This window comes from Lissotriton vulgaris, chromosome 7, assembly GCF_964263255.1.
Source record: "Lissotriton vulgaris chromosome 7, aLisVul1.2, whole genome shotgun sequence".
In the NCBI taxonomy this organism is placed as follows: domain Eukaryota; kingdom Metazoa; phylum Chordata; class Amphibia; order Caudata; family Salamandridae; genus Lissotriton; species Lissotriton vulgaris.
In genome coordinates, this window is record NC_141695.1 from 501,745,158 (window position 1) to 501,757,250 (window position 12,093).

Below are 12,093 nucleotides of genomic sequence, written 5' to 3' on the forward strand. Positions count from 1 at the left end.
GTTCTGAACTCGCTGAAGGCGCAGAATCTCAGCTTTATTTGCGCCCAAAAATAATGCGCTAGCAAAATCCAAGCGCAATAGAATTGTAGCCTGGATAATAAGCTGCCGTACAGGCGCTGTGAAAAACTTCAGAATAGGGCGGAGGCCCCTCAACAGGCCCACACATGTCGCTGCCACCTTCTTCGTATGGCACTGGAAATTAAGATCTGCATCCAGCCACACTCCCAAATTCTTGACCACTGGCATGGTAGAAGGCATAATGCCTAAAAAGGATGGCCACCAATGTTCGTTCCAAAGGGAGATGTTTTTCCCTACCAGCATCACCTCGGTCTTAGTGGCATTTAGTTGAAGACAATTTTCAGCCATCCATTGGGCAACAGCAGTCATACCGTCTCTGAACCTCGAGGCCGCGGCCGAGGGACCTTCAGCCAGGGTAACAATCAGCTGAGTATCGTCAGCGTACAAAACTAACGTTAGGCCCCACTCTCTAGCCACAGCGGCGAGAGGTTGAACATACAGGTTGAACAACGTCTGGCTCAACGCAGAGCCCTGCGGAACCCCTTGGCAGATGGGATGGGCTTGAGACTGAAAAGGTGGTGCCGAGACCCGGAATGATCTATCCGTCAAAAATGCACGGAACCATTCCAGGGCCTGATCCATGATCCCAATTGCCTCCAGACGGTACAACAATATGTCATGGGACACCGTATCAAAGGCAGCGCTAAGATCTAATAGTATGAGTGCTGCACTCTGACCGGCGTCAAGGGTAGATCTTAAGTACTCCGTGGAGGCCAGCAAGGCTGACTCGGTACTATGACCTGATCTGAAGCCGTTTTGGGACGGGTCCAGAATGTTGTTAAGGGTCATATGGCGAGCCAGCATCTCGTTCACATGAGCCTCAGCTATTTTAGCCACCCATGGAAGCAGAGAGATCGGCCTAAAATTCTCAGGCAAAGAGGGATCGAGTGTGGGCTTTTTAATGATGGGAGAGACCAGCGCCTGTTTCCAGGCCAAAGGTACTATCGAAGTGGTAAAAGACAAGTTAAGTATCTGCTGAAGAGGTTTCAGGACAAGATCCATAGAATCCAAAAACTGTGCCGGCCTCATAGGGTCAGATAGAGACCCTGATTTAACCTTTTTACAAAGTCTCACAAGTTCGTCACACGAAAGCTCAGGTATCATGGTGAGAGTGGATGTCCCCTCTCTAACCGTGACAGGACCTGGAGCAGAGAAATGCTGAGGGAAGGTGGCATAAATTTTCTGCACTTTGTTCAAAAAGAAAAGAGCAAGGTCCTCGCATTGCTGTGCTGAGTTTACATGTGAGACTGAGGTTTTGGTGTTTTTTAGCTCCTGAACAATTTTAAAGATGTATTTCGTGGGATTCGAACTATCCCTGATTTTTTCCGCGTAAAAATTAGCTTGTGTGGAGCATATCGTTTTATGGTAGTGTTTTAATTAAGCCGAGTACACAGATTTAAGGTCTTTGTCATAGTCCCTTCTCCACAGTCGTTCGGCTCTTTTACACTCCTTCCTGAGTATTCTAAGTGAATCTGAGAACCAAGGGTTGGAGATCGAGTTCCGTCCCCTGACCCATCCAGCTGGAATCAGAGCATCAAGCCCTCCACTTATCCAGTAGCAAAAGGCGGTATATGCGATCTCATGGTCATCCCTGTGGGTGTGGATAAAAACTGTGCCACATTATGTCAATGTTTAAGGTAAACGCATCATCAAGCACACGAAATGTCAATAAAAGACCTGTGTATGGGGTGTTGCCAATGGCAATAAATTATCTGTACATGGAGTGTTGCCAATGAAATCACTTTCTGGATCCTGAATGTCAATGACTCAATATGATCAAGGTGTGCGCATCACAAAGCACAGAAAATGCAAACATGCCAACATTGGAGTTTCCAATAATAAGATGGCTTCATAAATGACGTAAATGTTTTGCTCCAAGGCTTAGCATCCCACAAAGATGGCCACCATAAGACAGTTGATTAAGATGTGTGCATCACAGCTCACAATGCAAATATGCAATGTTGAGGTTCCCAATAACAAGATGGCCCCTGAGATGACGTGAACGTCTTATGTGGCACACCAGACCCCGCTTCTTTTAAGACTTCTAAGCTTGTCTATCAAGATTGTTATGTTGCAGTTAGTATCACCAGGACACCGGAAGTAGTCTGTTCGCCATCCTGGTCACACCAGGACTCTTTTATTCAACCCCAATGCCCCACCCCCAATCAGTAAATACAGGTCAACTGGGTATCTATACAATAGGCGGTCCACCACAACCCCTCCGGGTTATGGGACCGACCATGACCACATCACAAAGAAGGTTGCGATGCCTTGCGATGCTTCACTGATGATGTCTGATATCCTCTTGTTATGGCCGCAACATCACGTCACCAACTGCAAGGATCTCGAGCAAGGATCCAGCAATGTGTCTCTGGTAGATCCTTTATACAATAGATACTCCGTAGAGCAATCACTGTGAGACACAGACAGAGCAGTATCCAGAAGCAGAGTACAATGCTCATGTATTGAGGGATGGCTTCCTTCACTCTCAAATCATGAAAACTACACTGGATACCTTCCTCTGCCCTGCATGCTGAAAGCCCTGCCAGTCAACCCGTTGCCAGTGAAAAGACCCTCAATCTATAAAATTTAAGTTACGTCTGAATCACAACAACTAATCTCACCTTCAAATCACAACACTCTAAACACCATTGTGATGTAAAACATTCCAAGTTAGTAACGTACATTCTAGATGAGACCCCAACAGTAAGCATACTGGTGATGTGGCCTTGCAGTTAGAGCTGCCAACTTTGGAATTGGGAAAGCAGGTTCATATCCTCACATTAGCTCAACATCCTTATGGTTCTGGGCAAATCACGTAAACTCCCTATGTCCAAAAAATAAACAATGTGTAACTTATTGTTCTGCTCAGGTAAAGTGATCTAATGCCCTCGGACCAGTTATGCGCAATATAAATACTCAAAACTAATAAATGAATATTAAAGGTACTGTTAGAAATGTGATCCCTGGCTGGCCAGGGCTTGCGCCAAAGTCGGTCAGAGACCACCACTCCTAAGTCCGGGCAAGGGAGTTACACGCCAAGATAACCCCTGCTCACCCTCTAGGTAACGTGGCGCGAGCAGCAAGGCTAAACTTGGAGGCTATGTGAGTTAAGTATTTGCGCACGCACCCCAGCAACAACATCCAAGGCCCACCACAAAGGAAACTCCACACAAGGTTATATATAAAAATAGCCTTTGTATTATACCAAAACACATTAGATAAAAACACACACTTTACAATGTGCCAACAGGCACGGGCAGAATTTACAGGGGATATGTATACAGGACAGGGCCACATGGGCCACTGTCAGGAATAAGCACTTGGTAAAGAAATAGCACTTTTAGAACTTAGAATACAATACTTGTAGGCCTAGAACTTAGAACATAGAGCCTATCGGACAGGACCTTCCGTCCTGGTTGCGCGGGATAATGCGAGTGATCTCCTTAGTAGACTTGAGCGGGCGGCCTGCTAGGTACAAGCGTCTGTCTGGGGCGACCAATGTGTGTGGCTCAGAAGAGGAAGGGGGGCAGGATGCGGGCAGCCCAGCGAAGCGGCGCGGCTCAGGGGAGAGCAGCGCGGCTCGAGGCTTGGACGGGCGACAGGGCACGAGCTGCCGAGGGGAGTGAGCGAGGCACACTTCAGCGAGGGCCCAGGGAGATCAGACAAGTCCCAGCAATTTGTCAGGGAAGGCACAATAGAGTTCACTGGTCCTGGGACTCTGGTCAGGGGGCGAGCTCAGTATCCAGCCCTTGGAGATAGTTAAACACCAATAACTCATGTAGCACACAACCAGTAACTACTGGTACCAGGTAAGCACCACCTATGCAACCCTAACCTCCTTAGGAGAATATTACACAGGGAACCTGGGCTTCGCTAGCAACACCTGTACTAGCAAGAGAACACCCACCTAAGTATCACAATACCTGTAGGGGTATAGGCATATTACACATGATGCATCACAATACATTCAGCGGTGTAGGGAAGGAAAACACATGATGCAGAACCTACATTCCGCGGTGTAAGAAACAAGGCACATGATGCCTCTACAACACATTCAGAGGTGCAGCACAGGAGAACACATGATGCATAAACACACATTCAGAGGTGTAAGGAACAAGGCACATGATGCATCTACAACACATTCAGAGGTGCTGCAAAGAACACTTTGCAGAAATCACATAAGCACATAACTTACATCAAAGTCCAGGGTCCAGGTTGTGCCACTGTGCCAAAACCTAAACGTAGCAACTTCCCACTACTTGCTGGGCAGATGAGGGACAGAACAGGGGGCCTAAACGCTGCTGCTGGCACTAAGTGCTGCGCAGCTGAGGAAGGCCAGGGTAGGGATGAAGGAGTGCGACTCACTCCTAAGTCCAAAGACATAGTCCCCTAGAAAGAAAAACCTAAACGGTGCAGCTGCCCACTAATTGCTGGGTACCTGTGGACAAGACTGCGACAGGGCTCTCACTAGCCCTCCGGGACAAAACTGCTTAAGGGTTTGAGCCCTCTAGACTCTAGAGATAACTGGGCGCCTTTAAGTACTCTTGCTCTTGGAATAAACCTTTGCCCATTGTTGGAGCCCTCTGGCTCGTAAGAACAAATGTGCCCATTGTTGGAGCCATCCAGGGCTCAGTAAGTAAATATGCTACCTCTGGGGTAGAATATGGGCACCGGAGGGGGGGGGGGCCGGCACCAACAACGTGCCCCGACACCACCCCCCCTAAGCAATAGGGTGAGGGCCCCTCTGGGCTCCCTGAAGCAATGGAGGGTTCTGGCGGAGCCATTCTGCTCAGAAAGACGTTGGGGCGGCCCACTGCCACCCGGGGCCACCCTGAAGGCTGAATGCGCCCTGTTGCCCTCACACACCCAGAGCTTCCCCCCCCCCCGGCCAGCTTCTACTCACCGGCTCGGGGCAGGACAAGGACGGCAGCCCCCCCCTTCACTCACCGGGAATCGCGGGTTTCCTTTCGGTGGTGGGACGCCTGTCCGGGTGCGAGCACTCTTGCGGCAACACTCCTCTCCCTGTTGGCGGCCGCATAACTCACCGGAGCCCCGGGTCACGAGACGACATCTCTCGGCCGGCTGTTTGTTTCTTTTGGAGGCAGGCGCTGGCCAATCACAGCGCGGTAGCGGGCGGGACTTCCTTCCAAAACCGGAAGTCAGGCACTACAGTGCCTGACTTCCTGTTCTGCGGTGCGAGGGCCGCAGCGGTGATTTTCGGGGCACGGAGAGGGGTAGGCACCCTCGAAATCAAATATAAAGCAAGGTGGGCACTGGCTCGCCTAAATTAATAAAAAGGAGCAAATAAGCGCTCCCAGGCTCTGGGGCAAAAATAAAGCGCTCGCTGGGTCAGAATGAAGCGCTCTCAGCGCTAGGGGCCAGATCAGCTCCAGAAGGGTAAAAGTGAAGCGCTTCTCAGGCGCTAGTGCCCCCCCCCCCCCAAATCCAGACCCATCCAGCCTTCCTGGAGCCAGGCTCACCAGCCAGCTCCAGCCAATCACACGCCACACATATTTTACACTAATATGCCAACTCCTAGAAGTGGCACTTCTACACAAGACATAATCATGCCACATACATCTTTGCGAAGCATTCAATCACACGAGTTCACACATACCAGATTCGAGCCTGTACACCCCCCGCATCAGGAACTACCAGGGGCACATACATTGCCCATGCATTCCTATGGGAGGGCAGGCCAACCTCACTCCACGCACTCAAGGTGCGCTCGCACTTTCCACTGGGACACAGTGAAAGTGCGCAGAAACCAAGACATCACTATAATTATTTATTAACACCAGGCAAAAAGTTCAGGGGTGAACCTACCAGAAGGGCCAAGTCCAACAGGTACTAAAAAAGAAAAAACATACGCCCACGCAAGACCACTTTCTCAATATCCTGGCAGGCATCAGGGAGGGCCTCCTACTACAATGTAGAAGAGGGAAGTCTATAGCCTGTGCAACCCAAACCATAGTTCAAGAACAGCAAGAGAGCCAGTGTGGAACATTACCCAGAGCAGTCGACACAAAACAGAAGCAACATTCAAAATAAAAGTTCTAAAAAGCCCCAAAGCAGAAAGCCAAAATCTCGAATGTATATCCTGCCACCTACCAGTAAGCAAACGATTCATTCACTGAAATAGCAGATGATGCCCAAGCTTTGCTCTTCGGCGAACCTTCAATTCTACTCCCAAAAGTAAGTGGAAAAGAGAACTCAGGGCAAATGGTGCCTAGAAAAATGGGTTAAACTGTTCCCCATATTTCAGAACCTACTTGGGTAACTATCTACAGAGTCCAAGCCATCAAAACCAAAGCCCAGACATAAAAAGAACATAAGGATTCAAAATCAAAATAACAGAAAACACTCTGCAAACCAGTCTAGACCCAGTAAAACCTCACGACCAGAACAGGACCGACAACTAACAAGCTGTAAAACTACATCTAAGGGTCCTAGTGGCAAGGACAGCAACTCTCAGAGCTCTGCCAATGCTGACCAATGCATACAACTCTTGCCTCTGCTACATTCTGCCATTTCTTTTTTCCCCCAGACCTAAACGCAGCCTGGCCTTTGAATCCACCCACTACTCCATTTACTGTAGTCAACTCGGAGGGCACTCGCGTCCTTGTGTCTAGATCAGGCTAAGCCAGGATGTCACTTTGGAAACTCTACACCATGACTTCATCAATCTGTCCACCTACTAAATAGATTCTACCTGCTCAATGTCTTCTACTCAATTCCCTGCCTGTGGTTTATCAGCACAAGTGACTTCAAGCTGGTGAACCTTTGTCTAACATCAGAGACAACACACAATCCTGTTGAACAAGTGGAATTCAATTCCTACAATATATGCAGACTAACCATCAATAACTTGGACCAACTCTGCATAATCTTCATAGAGTCAGCCGACATTCTGCTCCTGCAAGCATCAATGCATCAGCTGGAGCTGGCACATACGAGGACTTTGGAACCCGTTTGAAATGTAGGGAAGGTGTGATTCATCACATCCCCAGACCCACAGGCCTATTCCTGCTTTCACAAAATGTTATAACAGACTTAAGCAATTCACCCCTCCCAACAACACCCTGCAGGGCCGAGTCGGATAAGACAAAAAACAGCAGCACCTTTTGTAATTGAAGTGCAGGAGACACTCCATTCCATGCCTTTTTTTGCACAAGACACTGGTCATTTGGAAAATGGTAGTAACAGCCAATATTTAAACCCCATAGTGTCTACATGGTTAACTATCACTTTAGGTTTATTATAGTAATTGGATCTCCTAAGACGTCCAAAGAACATACATAAATCAATTAATGTATTATTTTATTTATTCATTCTGTGATTTTATATAGCTTGGACTAGGCGGGAGGCACCAGAGTGCTTTACACTAGACTAGATTCTAAACATAACTGGTAAACAAACGTGAAGAACACTTAAAGGCAACCAACGAAGCGGACAATGTATCATGTAGGGTTCATCAATAAATTGTACAGGGAAGGCTGAGGAGCATCCAAAGATGATGTGGAAGTATGGGTAGTGAACCAAAGTGACGTTCAAATAAGAGTCCCTTTTGAAGACCGCATTATATGAGGACATGTGGAGGCTCGGAGCGAGGAAATGAGTTCCAGATTCTTGTGGCACTTACAGAGAAGGATTGAGACATGTTGCACTCCCTGTTGGAGGTAGCAGTGTTCAAGGAGGAGGGACTGAGCACTTCTAGAGTCCCAATTTGCACCTGAAATATTCAGTTTCTCAGTTAGGTATGAGGGTGAAGAGGAGTAAATTACTTTGTGCGTAATGCAGGCCTTTTTTAATTGGCTCACATCTCTATAGGAAGCCACTGATGGAAATGTAGAACAGGAGTGATGATTACATTTCTTGTGGTCTGATACAAAGTGTGCTGGTGCATATGGGACTACTCTAAGTGGTCCTAGGTAGGGGTGGGTCGAACTTGTGGATTTAAAAAACTTTGCAAGATTCCGCAGAGTTAAGCAAGAGGTGGAATTTTGGCCCATCACGCTGCCTGCACTGAGCATGTCCTGCTCTGTATAGTCAGCACGACATGCTGCTTCTTCCTGCCGCTTGAGTAGATTTTCTACTCGAGCTGCAGCTTTCTCAATGCAAATGGCAGCTTTTTCATTGTGAGTGGAAGCGACCTGCTGTGACCACCCCTGTTGGACTTGGACCTTAGGGCAGGTTCACCCCTAAACTTTTTGCCTTATGTGTGACCCTGTGTCAGTGATTTTTGGGTCTCTGCGCACTTTCCCCTGAGTCCCAGAGTGAAAGTACGTGCGTGTAGTATGGCTGGCCTTCCCTCCCATAGGAATGCATGGGGAATGTGTGTGTCCCTGGTAGTTCCTGATGCGTGGGGAGTGCAGGCTCGAGTTTAGTATGTGTAAACTCGTGAGAGTGAATGCTGTGAGATGGTGTCTGCGGCATGTATGTGTCTAGAAGGGAAGTGCTACTTCTGGACATTGAGATATGTGTGCAGTGAGGGTGCTGGAGCGTGATTGGCTGGAGCTGGCTGGCATGCCAGGCTCCAGGAAGTCTGGATGGGTCTGCCCGGTGGTGAGTGGGAGATTAGCATGAGTGATGTGTGGGAGGAGTGTACCTGTGTCCTGGATGGGCTGGGTTTACCCCACACAATGCTGGCTCCGCCCCCCTGTGGTGTGTCTAACGACCCTAGCCTCCCCAGTGAAAGAAATGGGTGGTTGGGCCATCAAGAGTTCTCCAAAGCCAGCTGAAACTGGTTTTCCCCCCACACTGCACCTTGAAACAAAGGATTTGTTAGTATAAGAAGGGGCTGTGTCCCCTTAGAAAATGTTCTGCTTTTGGATCCTGCCAGAGGGGGCTGTTGCCGCTGCTGGGGCCAGGAGGACCGCCACTTGGGGTGTCTCCCTGCCTGGAGACCCAGTGTGCTGGCTCTGGCCCAGCCTTGCCCCCCTGCCTGCCTCCAGCCCCTGCTGGAGCCTTGACCTGTCCTCCAGTGCTGGGGAGCACTGAGGATTCTTTGCCTGCAGCCTGAGAGCGCTGCTCTCTGCCCTTCAGCGCTGGGAGCGCTGAAATCGCCTGCCTAGCTCTTGGAAAGCGCTTGCTTTTGGCCCTAGCACTGTGAGCGCTTGGTGTGCACAGCCGGTGCCCACCCGGCATCTGAACGCCCCGTGTGGCGATTTGGCAGCGCGGGTGCCACCCCGCTCATTGCCGCTTTGTTTTTGCCCGTGGTTGTGGTTTGATTCACGAGGGAGCCCACTCCTCGGATCATGGGAGCCCGCCTGCCTGCCTAAGAAGCGAGCCGCCGCGCTGCCCGCGGCGACCCGGAAGTGGTTGGGGGTCCGACCAATCCCAGCGCGGCCCCAGAGAGGCCGACCAGAAGTCCCGCCTCCGAAACCGAGCCGGGAAGGGAGAAGCTGCCGGCCGGGTTCCCGAGGCTCCCCGAGTGGAGAGGAGAGCCCCGGGACCAGAAGGAGAGACCCGCCTCCGCTGGAGGCCAGAGCCGGTGAGTGTGGCTGTTCTGGAGGGAGGGGCGCCGGGACACATTGTCGGTGTCCGCCCCCCCCCACCCCCTGCCCCCTCAGCAGCTCGACCTCGCGCCCTTGTGTTTAGAGCCTGAGAGGCTCTCTGGGGCAATTCCTGTTTGCGAGCCTTGCGAGGCTCGATTGCCGGCACCCTTGTTTCGCGAGCCCTGAGAGGCTCGAGGCCAGTTTGTCCTTGCTCCGAGTCCCCCGAGAGGGACTCCAACGTGGCCATTGTTCTTTGAGCCCCGAGAGGCTCCCCAGTTGTGCCTGGGTCCCCCGTGAGGGACCCCCCCTGCCTAGTGAGGCAGAGTCAGTCGTTTTTGCGAGCCCAGAGAGGCTCAGGGCGCCATTTCTTGTCCAGGAGCCCAGAGAGGCTCCGCAGTGCCACAGTGGTGGTTCTTGAGCCCAGAGAGGCTCCAACGTTGCCCTAACTTTCCCTGCACCAGTTGCCCAGCACTTTGTGGGCAACTGCTACATTTAGGCCCTGACATTGCGACACAGGGACTGTCACAGGTGGTGACTGATTTAAGTTTTGCGCAATGTCATTGCTACACCTCTGAATGTTAATGCATCATGTGTTCTGTTTTTACACCCCTACAGGTATTGTGATGTGTAGGTGGTTGTTTTCTCCCTAGTACAGGTGGTGCTAGTGAGGTCCTGTTACCAGTGATTACTGGTTGTGTGCTCTATGTTTATATTGTGTGCTACACTGATTTTACTTTCTAAAGTGCTATTTCTGAAAGTATTGCTTCTAAAAGTGCTGATACCCTTGACAGTGGTCCAAGTGGCCCTGTCCTGTACAAATATCCCTTGTAAATTCCGCCCGTGCCTGTTGGCACAGTGTAACAAGATGTGTGTTTTATCTGATGTATATTTATTATAATACAAAGGCTATTTTTATATAACCTTGTGTGGAGTTTTCCTTTGTGGTGGGCCTTTGGTTGTTGTTGCTGGGGTGCGTGCGCAAATACTTAACTTACATCGCCTCCAAGTTTAGCCTTGCTGCTCGCGCCACGTTACCTAGAGGGCGAGTAGGGGTTATCTTGGCGTGTAACTCCCTTGCCCTGACTTGGGTGTGGTGGTCTCTGACTGACTTTGGCGAAAGCCCTGGCCAGCCGGGGATCCCATTTCCAACAACCCCCATTTAGAAATCACACCAGGAATAATGTTAGCACTCGATTCTCTCACTAGCGCTTACCAACTTAATGTTGGGAAGCCACGTTTGAGCAAAACTCCGCCACACAGCGGTTAGAGAAGTTTTTCTGGGACTTGTGGGCAAAACTATGCACAAACTCCACCAGTGAAGCGATTTTACCACACACACCCTATCTCTAGGTGGATTTGGGGGATTCCTGATGGAATGGTAATTCCTAGTCATGTCTTGAAACAACACCTGCCAGAACAACTGGTTTTAGGTCCTGTTCTGGGATGGGATCCCTGATTTCACAAAGCATTGTTGGAATCAAGCTATTTTGGCCTTGAATTATATAGGATTCTGGAGAGTGACAAGTCTGTCAGGGGTAAAACCCAGAGATTTGGCATTCTGAATGATGGATGGAGGCTCATCCAAGTCAGGGAGGAGTGACATGTAGCCTAAGGTAATGGATTGGGTTTCTTTGCAGAGATAAATAAAAATTCAGTTTTTGCTGGGTTTACTTTTAGGTGGTTGGTTGTCATCCAAGATTGAATTCTTATCAGGATGTTTGATTAGAGAGTGAGGTAATCAGGGGAAGAAACCTTCAAGTGTATTTGGGTATCGTCGCAGTATAGATGAAACATCAAGAGTTCCCGAGAATCCCACATAGTGGATGCATTAAGAGATTCGAGAGCTTGCAGAGGGCTAACTTTGAAATTGCATCCTTGTTTTTTTCTACTTGATGGCAAGTCGTAAGGTAAGCAAATAACAAGTCTAGGATTAACATTTCATTTACTGTAAAAAATAATAACTGTCATGCTTCATTGATAGAACATGCATTAGATTTGGTAAAAGAACCTTTAAAAATGTTGGTTGTGGTATTGGTTGCATTGGTATTGGTATTGGTGGTAGTGGTATTGATATTAGTGGTGGTGGTATGGGTATTTGTGGTGGTGGTCCTGGTGGTGGTGGTGGTATTGGTGTGGGTGGTGGTGGTAGTGGTATTGGTCGTGGTGTTATTTGTACTGGTGGTGGTGTTATTGGTGGTTTTATTTGTATTGGTGGTATTGGAAGTGGTATTGGTGGTGGGGTATTAGTGGTGGTATTGGTATTAGTGGTATTACTGGTTTTGGCAGTGGTATTGGATAGGTGGTGGTGGTGGTGGTGGTATTGGTGGTGGTGATATTGGTGGTACTGGTATTAGTGGTGGTACTAGTGGTGGTGGTTGTATTGGTGGCATTGGTGGTGGTATTGGGGTGAGGGTATTGGTGGTATTGGTGGTTGTTGTATTGGTATTGGTGGTGGTGTTGGTGGTATTGGTATTGGCGGTGGTATTGGTGGTGGTGGTATTAGTGGTTGTGGTAT